Genomic DNA, 14,612 nt, shown 5'->3' with positions numbered 1-14,612 from the left:
AGAAAAGAAGCACTGCAAACTTTTGTGGGATGATGTTCCCACCTTCCATAAGGTTGTAGTAGCAGCCTAAGTTAGGCTGAGGTCTAGGCTCTAGTATCTCTTTTGCGTTATCTTCCTCCTAGGTCTATTCTTCTGCCTTCTTTCAAGTTTTTCAGTTTCTTTGAGCTTTGTCAATGTCTCCTATAGAGAGGTTTGTGCCTCCTATACGATTGCTTTAGAGTCCATTAGTTGGATCCTTTCTTTCCAGGTAGAGGTCCTAGGGCTTCCTCTCTCATAAGTGATGGATATTTTGGAGGAAGATTCCTCCTTTGTTACAGTAGGTACATCCTCAATGATGATGGGTTTCTTTGAATGTGGTTGAGGCTTCCCCATCATGATTTTGGTGCTCTTTCAAGCTTTGAAGTAAATAGATGGTTGTCTCTTCCTTTTTCCTTTGGGCTTGAGTGGAGTACTAAGTGCAGCAATAATAGCTGCTGCTTCTCTTTCTAGTGTCTCAGGAGACACTTCTTGTTGTTGTGCTTCTTTCTTTCCATCTCCTAGTTTTCCGGTGTCTGTTGTCCCTAGTGTTGTTTCCTCCTCTGCTTACTGAGTTTTTGCCTTTCCTATGGTAGCCTTCTTCTGAGCTATCATGGGCTTCTTCTTTGCATTTCTTGTCCTCTTCTTTTTCTCTACTGTGGTTTTCCCTTTTTCTGCTTTTGATGTTGTCTTGTTCTCTACTTTAAGCTCCTTTGTGGTGGTGTTATGTTTCTCCTCTCCTCTTTATTTTTCTTCTTTTTCTTCTTCAAATTGAATGTTTTGTTCTTCTTCGTGGATTTCATCCTCAACTTCCTCTTTTTGTTACTCCTCTTCACTTCCAAATGGACTAAGGTCATCAGTGAGAGTTTTTATGTCATCATCTTCTTTAGTCATGTTCCTAAAAATATCCCAGGCTATAGGGATTGTGTAAGTGTGGAGGGCATTCTCCACCAGCAATTTAATGAGTCCATGGTGAGACAATTGGTCTAGAACCCTTGCATTCAATTTGGTGCTACACTCTATAAAGGATTGGAGGAGAAAGTATGGAAGACTAAGTTTTCTAGATGCAGGTAGGTCCAAGCCATATCTTAGTTCATGTAACAGTCTAAACTGATACCCATAGACTATGCTATTTCTTCCTTCACAAGAGATATATTTCATGATCTGATAGCTGACATCACCCCATGGATAACGTATACTTATCCTTATGATCCCATTGTTATCCTCCACGAGATGTTCATCAGGCTAGAAAAAGGTCTTCTTAGTAACTTGACCTAGTGGTTTTTATTCTTTGCTCCAGGGTCCCAAGTGGAAGACTTGTAATTCTGTTGATGAACTCTGCTGTAAGTTCTATGGTTAGACCCCTGAAACTGACTGTAGCATGGGTTTTTGAATGGGGTCTCCAAGATAATAGAAATTCCTATGTGACTTTCTCATCATACCCATGAAACTTCTCAAAGAGAGGCATCCAACTTTCCATGGTAAAGAGGGCCACAAATCTTGGATGTTCATGCAATTTAGATGAATTCAGAGGCTCCTTCCTCATAGAACCCCTTGTCATGATGTTCAATGACTGCTGGAAATTCTCAGGTGAGGAGGGAGACAACAAATTTCAAACCCGGAAACAAAGGAACAATTGAGGTTTTTTTTGGAACCAGAGAGAGTTTTTCATGTTTCTTCCTTTTAACAAAAACAAATTGCAACTTTCCTGACCTTCAAACTCTGTTCTCAACCTTAATTTACTTCTCAGGCTGTTTGAAGAAATCAATACCTTTTAAAAAAAAAACGAAGAGTAAGACGGTGTTTTTTTCTTTTCACAAACTGAGCAGCCCACCCAATGAAAATTCACTTGTTTTATAGGCTTAATTTCCAAGGGTTGCATCATTTCTTTACATAGGAGAATATCACGGAGGAGACAGAGACAAAATTTCAGTGTAGAAAGTAAATGGAGAAACTGTGCATATTTCTAAAAGACTCAGGCAGACTTCTATTCTCACTTTCCCTTTCTTTTCAACTCAATACTTTTCTTCAAATCCCACTACCTTTCGTAGATATATAAAATGTAGAGTGGATTTTACTGAGACTACCTTTTTGAGCTTGAATTTGGCATAAAATCCTGAATTTTCCTCTGCAGAGCTTCTCACTAGCCTCCTTGTAGAAAGGCTCTTGTAGATTGTGTTTCCACTCTTGTAGAGTGCGATAATGCTCTTGTAGAGCTTGATACATGGAAGGGTTTTGAAACTAACAGGGAGCATGATGATGCAAATGAAAACAAAGGTGATGAAGGCATTGATTGTAGCGTACTTAAGCTTACAAGCGTGTTTAGTGGTGACCAGGTGAGGTGGCAGGAAGGGTACATTATCCACATCCGGACCATGGATTCCTACTCCAGTGCCATTATGATACTTCATGCCACCTACCTGCAATCACTTCCATTATTCCCATTATACGCCGCCACCACTACCTGTTTTGAGTTTTCTTCACAAGTTAACTGAACACACTGCCCATTGCACCCACTAAAAACTGTTTCAATTGGACGAGGGGTTCTTTTTGAACTAGACGATGGTGCCCAGTTAGCTGGCCACCAATTTCGTTTAATCGCGACCATCTCAATAGTTCATGCAATTTCTAAATTATACTCATGCAACAGAGGAACGAGTTTCGTCACTTACCTATTAGTTGCTACCCTGCTTTGCATGCTCAGACTTTGGCACTTTGTTCATGGATTGCTACTGTTGTTGGTGCTCGTGGCTTCTAGACTAGTGGCTTGGTTGCCTCATGTTGGTGTTTTATCATCTGTGGCTGCATTGACCCTGCCTCTAGAGCTTGATTTTTAAGGGGATCAGCTGTTATAGGAATCCTTCAAGATTTCCTGTAATTGCTTCTTCCCCTAAAATTTCTGGCTAAGGTTTGAGTAGGGACTGAAGAGATAGCTGAGGAATGTTCTAAAGGAAAAGGAAAATCAGTTGGTATACACCAGGTAAGAAACAAGTTTAAGATGTTGAAGTTTATTCTTCATTTTTTCTCCTTATTTTTATAAAAGAAATTAAACAGGATTTCTGTGTGTTCTGTGCAGGGAAGAAAGAAGTGAGTGGAAATGCAGTGGTGTAGGTATGGAATGGAGATTTGGGAGGATGAATGGTGGAAAGGAGGTCCATAGGTATTTTGGACAAATTTCTAGCCCTCTGATTCTTTTCTAAACTTGATTTCGCGCTCTCTATGGTTTCTACATGAGCCTCTTGTAGAATGCACAGAGCTTCATGTAGGATGCATAATTTCCAGAACAAGTGAGACCAAGGCCTGGGAAAAGACAATGGAGATGGAGAAGTGATCTATTAGGGATTTATTCAGCTGGCCATGTCCCTTTTTCTTCTATGACCCTCCTGCAATCTGCAATGCATTCAAAAGAAGTTAGTTTTTCTGTTTCTTCTTTTTTCTTTGTTTTTTATCCTCTCTTTTTTTATGAGACAGTTGGGGTGCCTCCAAGAGGTTTTCACCTTCAATGCCTGCCCTGGGCACCTCCAGGAGGTTTTCAACCAGGGATCTTTTATTCTTTTTTTTCCTATTTTTTATTTTTCTGTTTTTTTTTGTGTTTAGGGTGTGGGTGGAGTGGAGGCAGAGACCTGCTCCACTACCAAAATTGTTTTGCTCATATTCTCAATGAATTATTGCTTAGAGAGGGGCTTCCTGTAGATCTTCAACCTATGCCCATTTACGAGCATGGGGATGGCTTCTTCATCGATGGTCCAGATCAGAATTGAACCATTGTCATTGCACTTTTCTATTGTGTATGGTCCCAGCCATATTGTCCTTAGTTTTCCCTTGAAATCTTTATATCTTGAATCATACAACAGTGCCCAATCTCCTTCCTGGAATTTTTTCTCTTTGAGGTGTTTGTCATGCCATATTTTCCTTTGAAGCTGGAGTACCTCTGAGTGGAGAAGGGCCTGCAATCTCTGTTCATCCAATCCATTTAGCTGAAGTAACCTTTCCTTTTGTGCATGGCTGAGATCTAGGTCCAGTCGGGCTACCATCCTTTGTGTGTTATATTCAAATTCTATTGATAGCAAAGCATTCTTCCCATAGACGAGCTCATAGGGTGTGAACCATGTGGTGGCTTTGCAGGTGGTGTTATAGGCCCAAGTGGCCTCAACCAATCGATCTGCCCAAACTTTTATGCTACTACTCACTACCTTGATCAAAATTCCTTCCAAAGCTCTGTTAGTGACTTCCACCTGCCCATTTTCTTGCAGATGATAAGGCGTGGAAGTTCTGTGCTTAATTTTGTGATGTGCGAGTAGGTCTTCAATCAGATTGGAGGTAATCTGACTCCCTTGATCTGTGACCAATTCTCTTGGATAGGAAAACTTGTTGAAGATATACTCTCTCAAAAACTCAGCTACTTTTTTTTTTCTGTTGCTTCCTTGATCGCCTTTGGTTCTGCCCATTTTGTCAGATAATCAGTGCACACAATGATGTAAGATTTCTGTTTTGAAGGAGGGTTGACAGGACCCACAAAGTCCATGCCCCACTTCTCAAATGGCTCAAAAGTTACTTGGGGTTGCAGGGGCATCTCATCCCTTGGAGGAGGTTTCCCCATCCTTTGACATCAGTCACACTCGCTGATATATCTCCCTACATCTTGATGAAGAGTGGGTCAATAGTAACCTGCTTGCAGAATTTTGAAGGCAGTTCTCTGTGCTACAAAATGGCCCCCACAGGGCCCATCATGACAGGTTAGGAGAATGTCAAAAACTTCCTCCTCCCTGACACATCTACTTAAAATCTGATCTGGGCTAAGTTTGAAGAGACTGCCCCCAATCCAGGTGAATGGGGAACTTTTCCTCATGATCTTGCTCTTCTCTTTTGAGGATAGGTGTGGCAGAAACTGTGCTAAAACCAAGTAATTTTCTATATCAGAAAACCATGGAGAGAGTACTGAGATAGAAAATAGGTGTTCATCTGGCATTTTATCATCCACCAATCCTTCCTCACATGCAGGCAGATCTAATCTGGACAAAAAATCAACAACAACATTTTCCCTACCCGGCTTATTAACAATGGTTAAATCAAATTGTTGCAATAAAAGTAACCATCTAATAATATGAGCATTTATATCTGGTTTGTTCATTAAATACCTAATTGCAGCATGATCAGTGTGTACGAATGTTTGATAGTCGATGATTTAGTGTCTGAACTTATTTAGGGAATGGACTACAGCTAGTAGCTCCTTTTTTGTTACAGTGTAGTTTAATTCTGCCTTGAACAAGTTTTTACTTACAAAATATATGGCATAAGGCAGCTTCTCATCAATTTTCCCTAAGGCTACTCCTATCACTTTGTTCCAGGCATCTATATGAATGTGGAAAGGTAGGGCCCAGTTTGGAGCTCTCAAAATTGGGGCAGTCACCAGTTTACTTTTCAAGGTATCCAGAGCCTCTTGACAGTTGTCAGTACATATGAACTCAACATATTTCCCCAAAAGACCAAACAATGGAGAGGCTAGCTTTCTGAAATCCTTAATGAATCTTCTATAATACCTTGTTAAGCCTAGGAAACTCCAAACATCTCTTACCTTTTGAGGAGGTGGGACCCTTTGGATGATGGCAATTTTGTTGGGATCCACCTGTAATCATTGCTGAGAAATTCTATGACCTAGTACGGTCCCTTCAGTCATCAGGAATTCACATTTTTCAATACTAAGAGACAGGTTTATTTCAATGCGTTTGTCTAAAACTTTTCCCAGGTTAGTCAAAGCTTCCTGGAAGTTAGAACCATAAGGGGTGAAGTCATCCATATATATTTCCACTGCATCATGAACCAATTCATCAAATATACTCAGTACTACTCTCTGGAAAGTGGCGGGAGTATTGTAAAATCCGAAGGGAAGGACCCGATATGCAAAGGTACCCCAAGGACAAGTGAAAATAGTATTATCTTGGTCTTCAAGGTTGATTTGAATCTAGTTGTACCCGCTAAACTTGTCTAGGAAGGAGAAGAACTTCTTCCCTTCCAGGCCATCTAACACTTGATCTATGAAAGGCAAATGAAAATGGTCCTTCTTGGTGGCCTTGTTTAGTTCCTGATAATCGACATAGATTCTCCACTTCCCATTTTTCTTTAGCACTAGCACCAAAGGAGAGGACCATTCGCTGTCAGAGATGGGGTAGATAAATCCTGCATCCAACAACTTTTGCAGTTCTTCTTTGACAATGTCCTTAAGGGCTGGATTCATCCTCCTTTGAGGCTGCCTGAATGGTTTGCAATCTTCCTTAATGTAAATTTGATGAGTACAGACTGAAGGGTGCACTCCCTTCATCTCCTTATAGCTCCAAGCAAAAGCATCCAAGTGATTTTTCAATAAGCTACACAATTCTTTCTCCTAAGAGGTGGATAGGGATGAGTTGATCTTCAAGGTTCTTTTTAGACGAAATTCCACATTCTTAACTCATAGAGAGTTTGGATCAGCCACACAGAGATCAACTAAAGGATTGGCTTGGATTTCTTCAGCATTTTTTCTAATGGCAACACACTACGGGGTGGATTCTGAATCAAGTTTTCAATAAGATTATCCTCAGTTTGTGGGTCCCCCATGGTAGCTTCTACTACACATAATGGTGCGGAATAGACTCCATCCTCATCTTCCTCCTCCAACCAGAGAGATAAATCATGTTCTAACAAAGGTTGGGTAGGAGGATATAGGACTAGCTACTTGGACATATGCTCGTTCTTGATTGTCATGTTCCCATCTCGACAATTGATGTAGGCATCTGGAGTAGACAACCAAGGTCTTCCCAGGATGAGAGGATACCCAGTGAGCTTTGCCTTTGGTTGGAGAACCAAGAAATCAACAAAGTACTCCCAAGAATCGATGGTGACCATTACATCTTCCACAATCCCCTCAGGGGTCACGGTGGAACGGTCTGCTAACTGTAGTATAGTTGTGGTCTTTCTCAGGGAGCCCTGAAGGTTGAGCTTGAGCATAGTGTCTTTGGTCATCACATTAATGGAAACCCTAGATCAATCAAGGTATGGGGGATTATGGTGCCATTGATGTGGACACCAACTACAGGACTTCCAGGGTCTAGATATTTCAGACAGATTACCTGCCCCAACATCAGGTTGGACAGTTGTACTATGACATTGACAGTTGGGGCATCTCTCTTGCACTTGCCTTGGTACCTGAAGCACTTCTCCTTGATCATCTTGTTATATATAGGCACATCCTTTATGGCTTGGAGAAGTGGTATCTTTACACATAATTGTTTTAATTCCCCCAGAAGTTCAGTTTCTTCTGGGGTCGGTTGTGTGGTTCCAGTTAATCTATCACGAAAGGGTGGAGTGGCTTTTGGTTCACTTTCCTATTTTTCTTCCTCATCCTCCTAAGGGGGAGGTTGGTTATTTGGGAGAACCTTTCCAGATCGTAGGTTAATCTCCTGAATTTCCACAGCATAGGTTGGACATGATGTTTCCCCACTATATACCTATTGGGCATGTCCGTTATTCGGGTTCAGATTCGTTGGGGCAGGTCTTCGGGGTTGCGTTGGTGGAGCAGGAGGCAATGGTTATGGTTGAGTAGGTGGTGGAGACAAAAGAGTGAGAGGAGAGTTGTATTGGGGCCTCCGCCCCTGATGAGGAGCATTCCACTGATTGTGGCTGAGCATGAGAGTGAAATGAATGACCAGCTCATTAAGCATGGTATTGAGATGGATATGAACAAGGATGGGGTGTGGACCAAGTTGGATGAGCAGGGGGTACCCAAGAAGGCATGGAAGTGTCTTGAATGGGGTTGTAATAGGTCTGGGATGTCCCGTGCATTCCCTGCTAGTAAGTTCTAGGCCCATGTGGCCTCCTTTGGTTCATGAAGTAGAGTGGTTCAATGGCTCCTTGAGCCCCCTGGTATGCAGCTTTAAGTCTCGGCAATGAAGGGCACTAATTCGTAAAATGGTTTTCTTCACAGATTGAACACACTTCTGTAGAGTTCAATGGACATTCTTTCCTAAGATGCCTTCTGGTGCACCTAGGACAAAAGATGGCCAAATCCCTCTCTGCTTCCTCTTGTTTTCTTTTGTTATGTAAGTTATCCATTTGCATGGCAAGAGTCCGCCTCAACTCATTCTTGAAATCTTCCAGCCGATTCTCAAATTCACTTCTAAGATATCAACTAGATGAGGATGTACTGGCTAAATATTGACTTCCCCTACCTCTCTTTCTAGCTGGCCTAGAATGGTTTCTAAACACACTCTTTATGTCATCATAAGATAGTTGGTAGATGTCTCCCCCAGTGAGCAAATGGAGGGTATCTAGAAGGTCTTCCAGGACTCCTCTGAGCAGGACCAACTTCAGAGATTCGAGATCAAGTGTGCACATAGCCCTTTTAAAATTGAGCTGAAACCTCTCTTCATAGTCTTCTAAGGATTCATCACTTCCCATGGTCATTCAGAAAATCTCTTCCTTGGTATCCTTTGACCTACAATAGTCCTGGTATTTTTTGTTAAAGGCTTGCTGCATCTGAGCCCAAGTTGTGATGTTGTTGCCAGGTAACCCCATGAACCAGCGCAATGCTACATCCTTAAGGGTAGAAGGAAACAGTTTCAACTTCTGCTCATCTTCTCCATAGTCATAGGTTTGATAGAGAACAACAAATTAAAACAAGAAGGTATCAGGATCTTCGGTAGTCAAGCCATGGAAGTGAGGTAAGATCGAGGGACTTATGTTTCTCATTTTAGTGTCCCCATTGGTGTCACGGATAGGAAAGGTACCCTCTACTCTTTCCTCATTTCCTCTAACGTTTTTGTTCTCAGCCATGGTCTCAGGAGGAATGGTTTCTTGCTCTTATTTTGCTATAGGATCTTCTAGATCACTATCATCAAAGAAGAGAGAAGGGTGACTCAATGATGTGGTGGGGGTGTTATGTAGGAATTTTCCTGAATTGTCTCTGTTCCTATGAGGCATGAAAAGAAATCTCTTTTTGGGTGATTTTTGTTTTTTTTTTTCTCCTTGTAACTGCAAAACTAAAATGGATTGAACAACGAATTGCAACTACTGAAATGAACTTGCTGAAATGAAATTGTAGAATTCAAATGAAAGCAAAGAAATGCCTAATCTAATTTGCTGGAATGGAAATTGTAGAATTGAAATGAAAGTAGGAAATGACTAATTTACTCTTGCTGAAATGGAAATTGCAAAATTGAAATGAAAGCAAGAAATGACTAATCTATTCTTGCTGAAATGGAAATTGCATAAATGAAATGAAAGCAGGAAATGACTAATCTACTTTGTTGAAATGGAAATTACAGAGTGGAAATGAAAGTAGGAAATGAATAATCTACTTTTGCAGAATTGAAATTAAACAACTACTCTACTTTTGCTGAAATAAACTACTTAGCAGAATGTTGCAGTAGAAAAAAGAAGCAAGTAGTAATCACAAAATACTCTGACGCTTCCCCGGCAACGGCGCCAAAAAGAATGGTGAGCTCTAGTATTGCAGCAATAATGTTGCAACTGCTGGGGTTTCCTTCTTTACTTCTACCAACCCTCTAGTTCGTAACAAAATTGGAAGCGACAGTGCTGTATGCACAAGTATTATCTCTTACTGCATGCTGTCACTTGGTCAGCAGGCACAAGATCACTAGGAGCTTAAGCCAACCTCTATGAATTCTCAGAAGAAGCTTTTAACTGTGATGAAAGGAAGCTAACTCTACAAGGACTATTCTATTTTTAAAAAGAGAAGGAAAACTTAAATGTAACGCAAACCCTAGCAAACCTTGGCAAACCCTAATTTACCTATTAACCCTACTTTTGTAACAAAAGAGATGAAAACTGATGAAATGAGTTCCATTGACTACTGAAAAGGTAAATTGCATTTATTCAAGCTACTTTTGAAAAGAAATGAGAAGAAACGTCTTTTTGTGCTTTTGAGTGTTTTTATGAGAAATTATTATGCTTGTGATTTATCTAGTTGTGACTGTGTGGAGGTTTGTGGCCAAGGAAGATGAAGTTGGCTTTAACAGAGGGTGAGGGAGGTGTGGAGAGGTCCTAAGAAGCCCCTAGTACCCTTCTTAAGACTTCCATAACGATCGGACTTCGAAAAATCACTCACAAGAAATTCTACAGAAGGCTGTAGGGGATCTACAAGAGGATCTGCAAGAGGAGGGCGAGAGCTATTTTTGGAGTTTTGAAGGTGGAAAAATGGTGGGAAAGAGGAACTGAAGGCTAGATGAAAGTGTTGAGGTGTCTAGAACTTGTCAAGGAAGATCAAGAGCAAATGTGATGGTTGGATTTGTTCAAATGGCAAGAAAGCAGCTTTATGGAGAAAAACATACAAATTAGGGCAAATTGGCGAAATGTTGCGAATGACTTGGGAAATATATGAGAAGTGAGATGATGTTGGATGTTTTATGGATGTATGGTGAGCTGAGATTTCCTGCAAGATATCTGCATATCTACTTACAAAAACTGATCAAAGAAAGGACTAAAAACTTAAATTTCTCTAGCTTGACCTAATTTCTAACCTAGAAAACAGAAAATGTTGAACAAGAACCTGTGAATAGAAAATCATGCAGAGAGATCTATGGTAAAAGAATAGGAAATGATCTATGTAACTGAATCTGAACCAATATCAACCTTTCCAAATCAACGTATCACACTAGCAGTTGCATGGAAGAGCAAAAACTATGTTTTTGGTGGTAGCAGTAGTGCCTTGACCTCAAATCATAGTCCTAGGAAGGGAGAAAGGAAACCAAGACCTGTTGTTGGCCTTTTTGAATCTTATTCTTTCACTACAGTAACCTACTTGAGCAACTGAAACAAAAACAACTATACTAACCATCAAAAGCAACCTAATCTAACAAAGTAAAATGAATCTATGCAACAAAAATTAACTCATGAACTGAAGCAAAAACATATAAGTAAAAAGTAGGAGGTGATGCATAGCTTCGGTTGGGCCCTAAACCAAGAGCTTCAGCCCTCTGAAAGAGATCAATGCTAGCTCAAAAACCGTTTCATCTTCATTATCAAAAATAGCAGTCACATTACATAAACTACTCTAAAAAGGAACTCGAAAATGATCTGAACATAATGATGCACAAAAGCGCAAAAATCTACTGATAACTGGCTAACCTACTAAGGATCTAAGCCTCCTTATTTATACAAATGGAGTCCTCCAAGAGTCCTCCTAAAATCAAGGAAATCGGTTTCCCTAAACTGGAGATAAACAACAATCCTACTTTACTTGCTAGGCTGCCCCTTGGAATCATCAATGCGGACCATTATGCTCCGAGTTGCTGATGGAGGATTTGAGGAAAGGGGTCATAAATGAAGGCGAAACCCCCCTACAAGTCCTCTTCCCTATTTTCCTCGAGTTTTGGCTACCATTTTCTCATAAATCCCTTGACTTTGTCCAAAATTGAACAAAAAATCTGCATAAGGCACATATTAGACTACATGGCAAAATGACTAGCCCAATTCACTCTATTAGCATAAATATATTAAAAAATATGCAATAAACTAATGAGAATGGTGGATTAAGTCAAAATAAGAGGCAGAATGAGCCCATATAATTACCCATTTCTAGGGCTCATCATCACCCCCTACTAAATGGGTTTCTTATCCTCTGAGCAACTAATCTAATCCTTCATCCTTGATGGCTGTTGGGTCCCTATAATACTAGTAATTACCCCATTACTATTGTAGTTATACCCCTTATTTATATTGTTGTGCCCCTATTACCCCCATATTGTTATTTCTGTGCTCCATAGAATCCCTCTATTGTTATTTTTGTGGCTTTATATTATTATTGTTAGGTCGGCTGGATTATATTGTGACTCCTTAGACTCCTATATATAGAAAGGAGGTTTTGTCATTTGTATCATCCAAGAATTGTTCATTTATGTAATGTAAAGGAGGTTGCCCCCTCGAAGAGGCTGAATTCTAAGGCGTTGATCTCTCTTTTATATCTTTTCTTGAGCTAGTTTCATAACATTTGGTATCAGAGCTTTGGATTCTAGGGTTTCGCTGCTCCAAACAGGTCATCGTGGCATTTTCGCTATAACTTTTTTTCTGTGATGTTTCAGAAGTTGCAAAAAAAAACCCATTTGAGAAGAAATCGCGCTGATCCTTGGGTCCAAATTTTAGAGCTTTTCGCGCGATATTTTCGGAGATATGATCTGAGGAAGTTTGTCTTTTTACAGACTCCTGAATTACACTCAAAACAGGTGACCTGGGTAAAATCGTCATAACTTTCTTTCTGAGCATCAGATTGAAATTTTGTAAGAAGGTACAAAAAGAGGACGGACTGTAGTTTTCGTTTATATATTTTTCAGAGTCAAAGGTTGAAACAGTGACACGTTGTACTTCATACAAGTTTGCTCTACTGAACTAGTCTATAATCAGGTCACTGCGGGAGATTGTGCATAACTCTTTCTTGGAGAATCCAATTTGGATCAGACTAGTGGCATTGGAAAGAGGACAAAGAAGGATACTACAGGTCACAATTTCAGAACTAGATGATTCGAAATTACAGAGATACATCAGATTCAATATCAGGCTTCTACAAAGTAAAAAAAAGGTGTGTAGTGTTTTTTAATTTTTGCATAAGCTTGGTTTGAAGGAATTCAAAGGGCATAGTAAAGCATTATTATCGGTAACTGATGCCCCGAGGAAAGAAAATGCAAACACCTAGTAAGGAACCTGAAAGCTCTAGCATGACTCATGAAGAATAGGAAGAAATGCTACATGATATATCAAAATTACAAGAACAAGTGCAACAAATGTCACGCTCACAAAAGCTATCAGATGCTAAGATAAATGGCGTGGAATCTAAGATAAAGGGCATGGAAGCCCAGGTGAATGGCATGGACGCTAAAATTGATGGCATGGATGATAAGATGGAATAATTGAAGATAAATATGAATAAGTTGCTACAAGAAATGGTCACTAAGGGTGAAAGAGTACTAAAGGAAACTCATGATGAGAACAAAAGAAATGTTAATCATGATTCCATACACTCTAATGTTGGATCAAAGACTCACCATGTTCCAAAAATCGATATGAGGAAGTTTTATGGCAAGGATCTCGCCACATGGATATTACAGATGGAGCAATTCTTCGATCTCAATAATGTGCAAAACACACAAAAGGTACGTATGGCAACTTTATATTTAGAACCAAATCAATTTGTATGGTATCAATGGCTTTGTTCTCGTAAACAATTTATCACTTGGGCAATTTTTATGGAAGAATTGATAGCACATTATGAGGATACAAAAAGCAACACTTTTTTTAGCCAATTGATAAGTCTCAAACAAAAGGGTTCAATAATGGAGCACATTGAGGAGTTCCAAAAATTGAACATAAGGGTAGAAGATATTCCAGAAGAGCATAGGATTGATGTGTTCATAGGGTCTTTAAAGGATACTATCCAACATGATGTGCGCCTTTGGGAACCTGATTCATTAGAGAAGGCATTCAGGTTAGCAAGAAAAATGGAAAGCAAAATTATGGAAACTAGGAAGCATACCATTCACAACTATAAAGACGGAAGTGTTGATGCCCATAGTCTTCCACAACCTACAAGGTTGACACCACAACAATTGGAAGAAAAAAGAGCAAAAGGGCTTTGTTACAATTGTGATAGCAAATACACAAAGGGTCATAAGTGTGGTGAGAAGAAATTATTCTACATAGATTGTGAAGAGGAAGAAGAAAAGGAGCAAGAAAGGTCAAAAGAAGAGGATATATTCCAGGAACAAAGCCTAGATGAAGAACAAATAAATCCGATGATATCATGTAATGCATTGGCGGGAATTACCACTCCTCAAACCATCAATATAGAAGGACAAATCAAGAAGTAAAAGGTAATAGTGTTGATTGATTCAGGAAGCACCCACAATTTTATTCATTGTAGGGTAGCAAAAGAATTGAATTGCTTCCTATATCCAGCACCAGAGTGTCAAGTGATGATTGCAAATGGAGGAACAATAAATTGTTCTGGAAAGTGCCATAATATCAAGCTATCCATGGGAGAATATGTATTGACTAGCCCAATGCTTTCCATTCCAATGGGAGGTGCTGATGTTGTACTAGGAGTCCAATGGCTACAATCCTTGGGTACAATAGCTTTTAATTTTCAAGAACTTTTCATGAAATTTTCTGTGGAAGGAAAGGAAGTTGAATTAAGGGGTATTGCAGGGAAACCAGGAAAGATAATCAACTCTAATGGGGTGACAAAGCTTCTAAAAAAGGAGCAAAGAGGTGTAATTGCACAATTATGTTCGCTAGATGTTTCCACATTGGAATCATCTATTTCTCCAGATCTCCAAAAAGTCCTGGACAATCATTCCAAGGTATTTGAGACTCCCAAAGGTCTCCCACCTATGCGTGATCATGATCATGCTATTCATCTGATTCCAGGAAGTGTTCCTCCAAACATCAGGCCGTACAGATATCCATATGTCCAAAAAAGTGAAATTGAACGTATGGTTGCAGAAATGCTAGAGGCTGGTATAATTCAACCGAGTCAAAGTTCTTTCTCAGCTCCAGTAGTATTGGTGCACAAGAAGGATGGATCATGGCGCATGTGTCCAGATTATAGGGAG

This window comes from Pinus tabuliformis, chromosome 7 (genome assembly GCF_031772625.1).
Source record: "Pinus tabuliformis cultivar Carrire ecotype Pingquan chromosome 7, CPIR1, whole genome shotgun sequence".
Lineage (NCBI taxonomy): Eukaryota > Viridiplantae > Streptophyta > Pinopsida > Pinales > Pinaceae > Pinus > Pinus tabuliformis.
Note: the sequence above shows the minus strand (reverse complement) of the source record.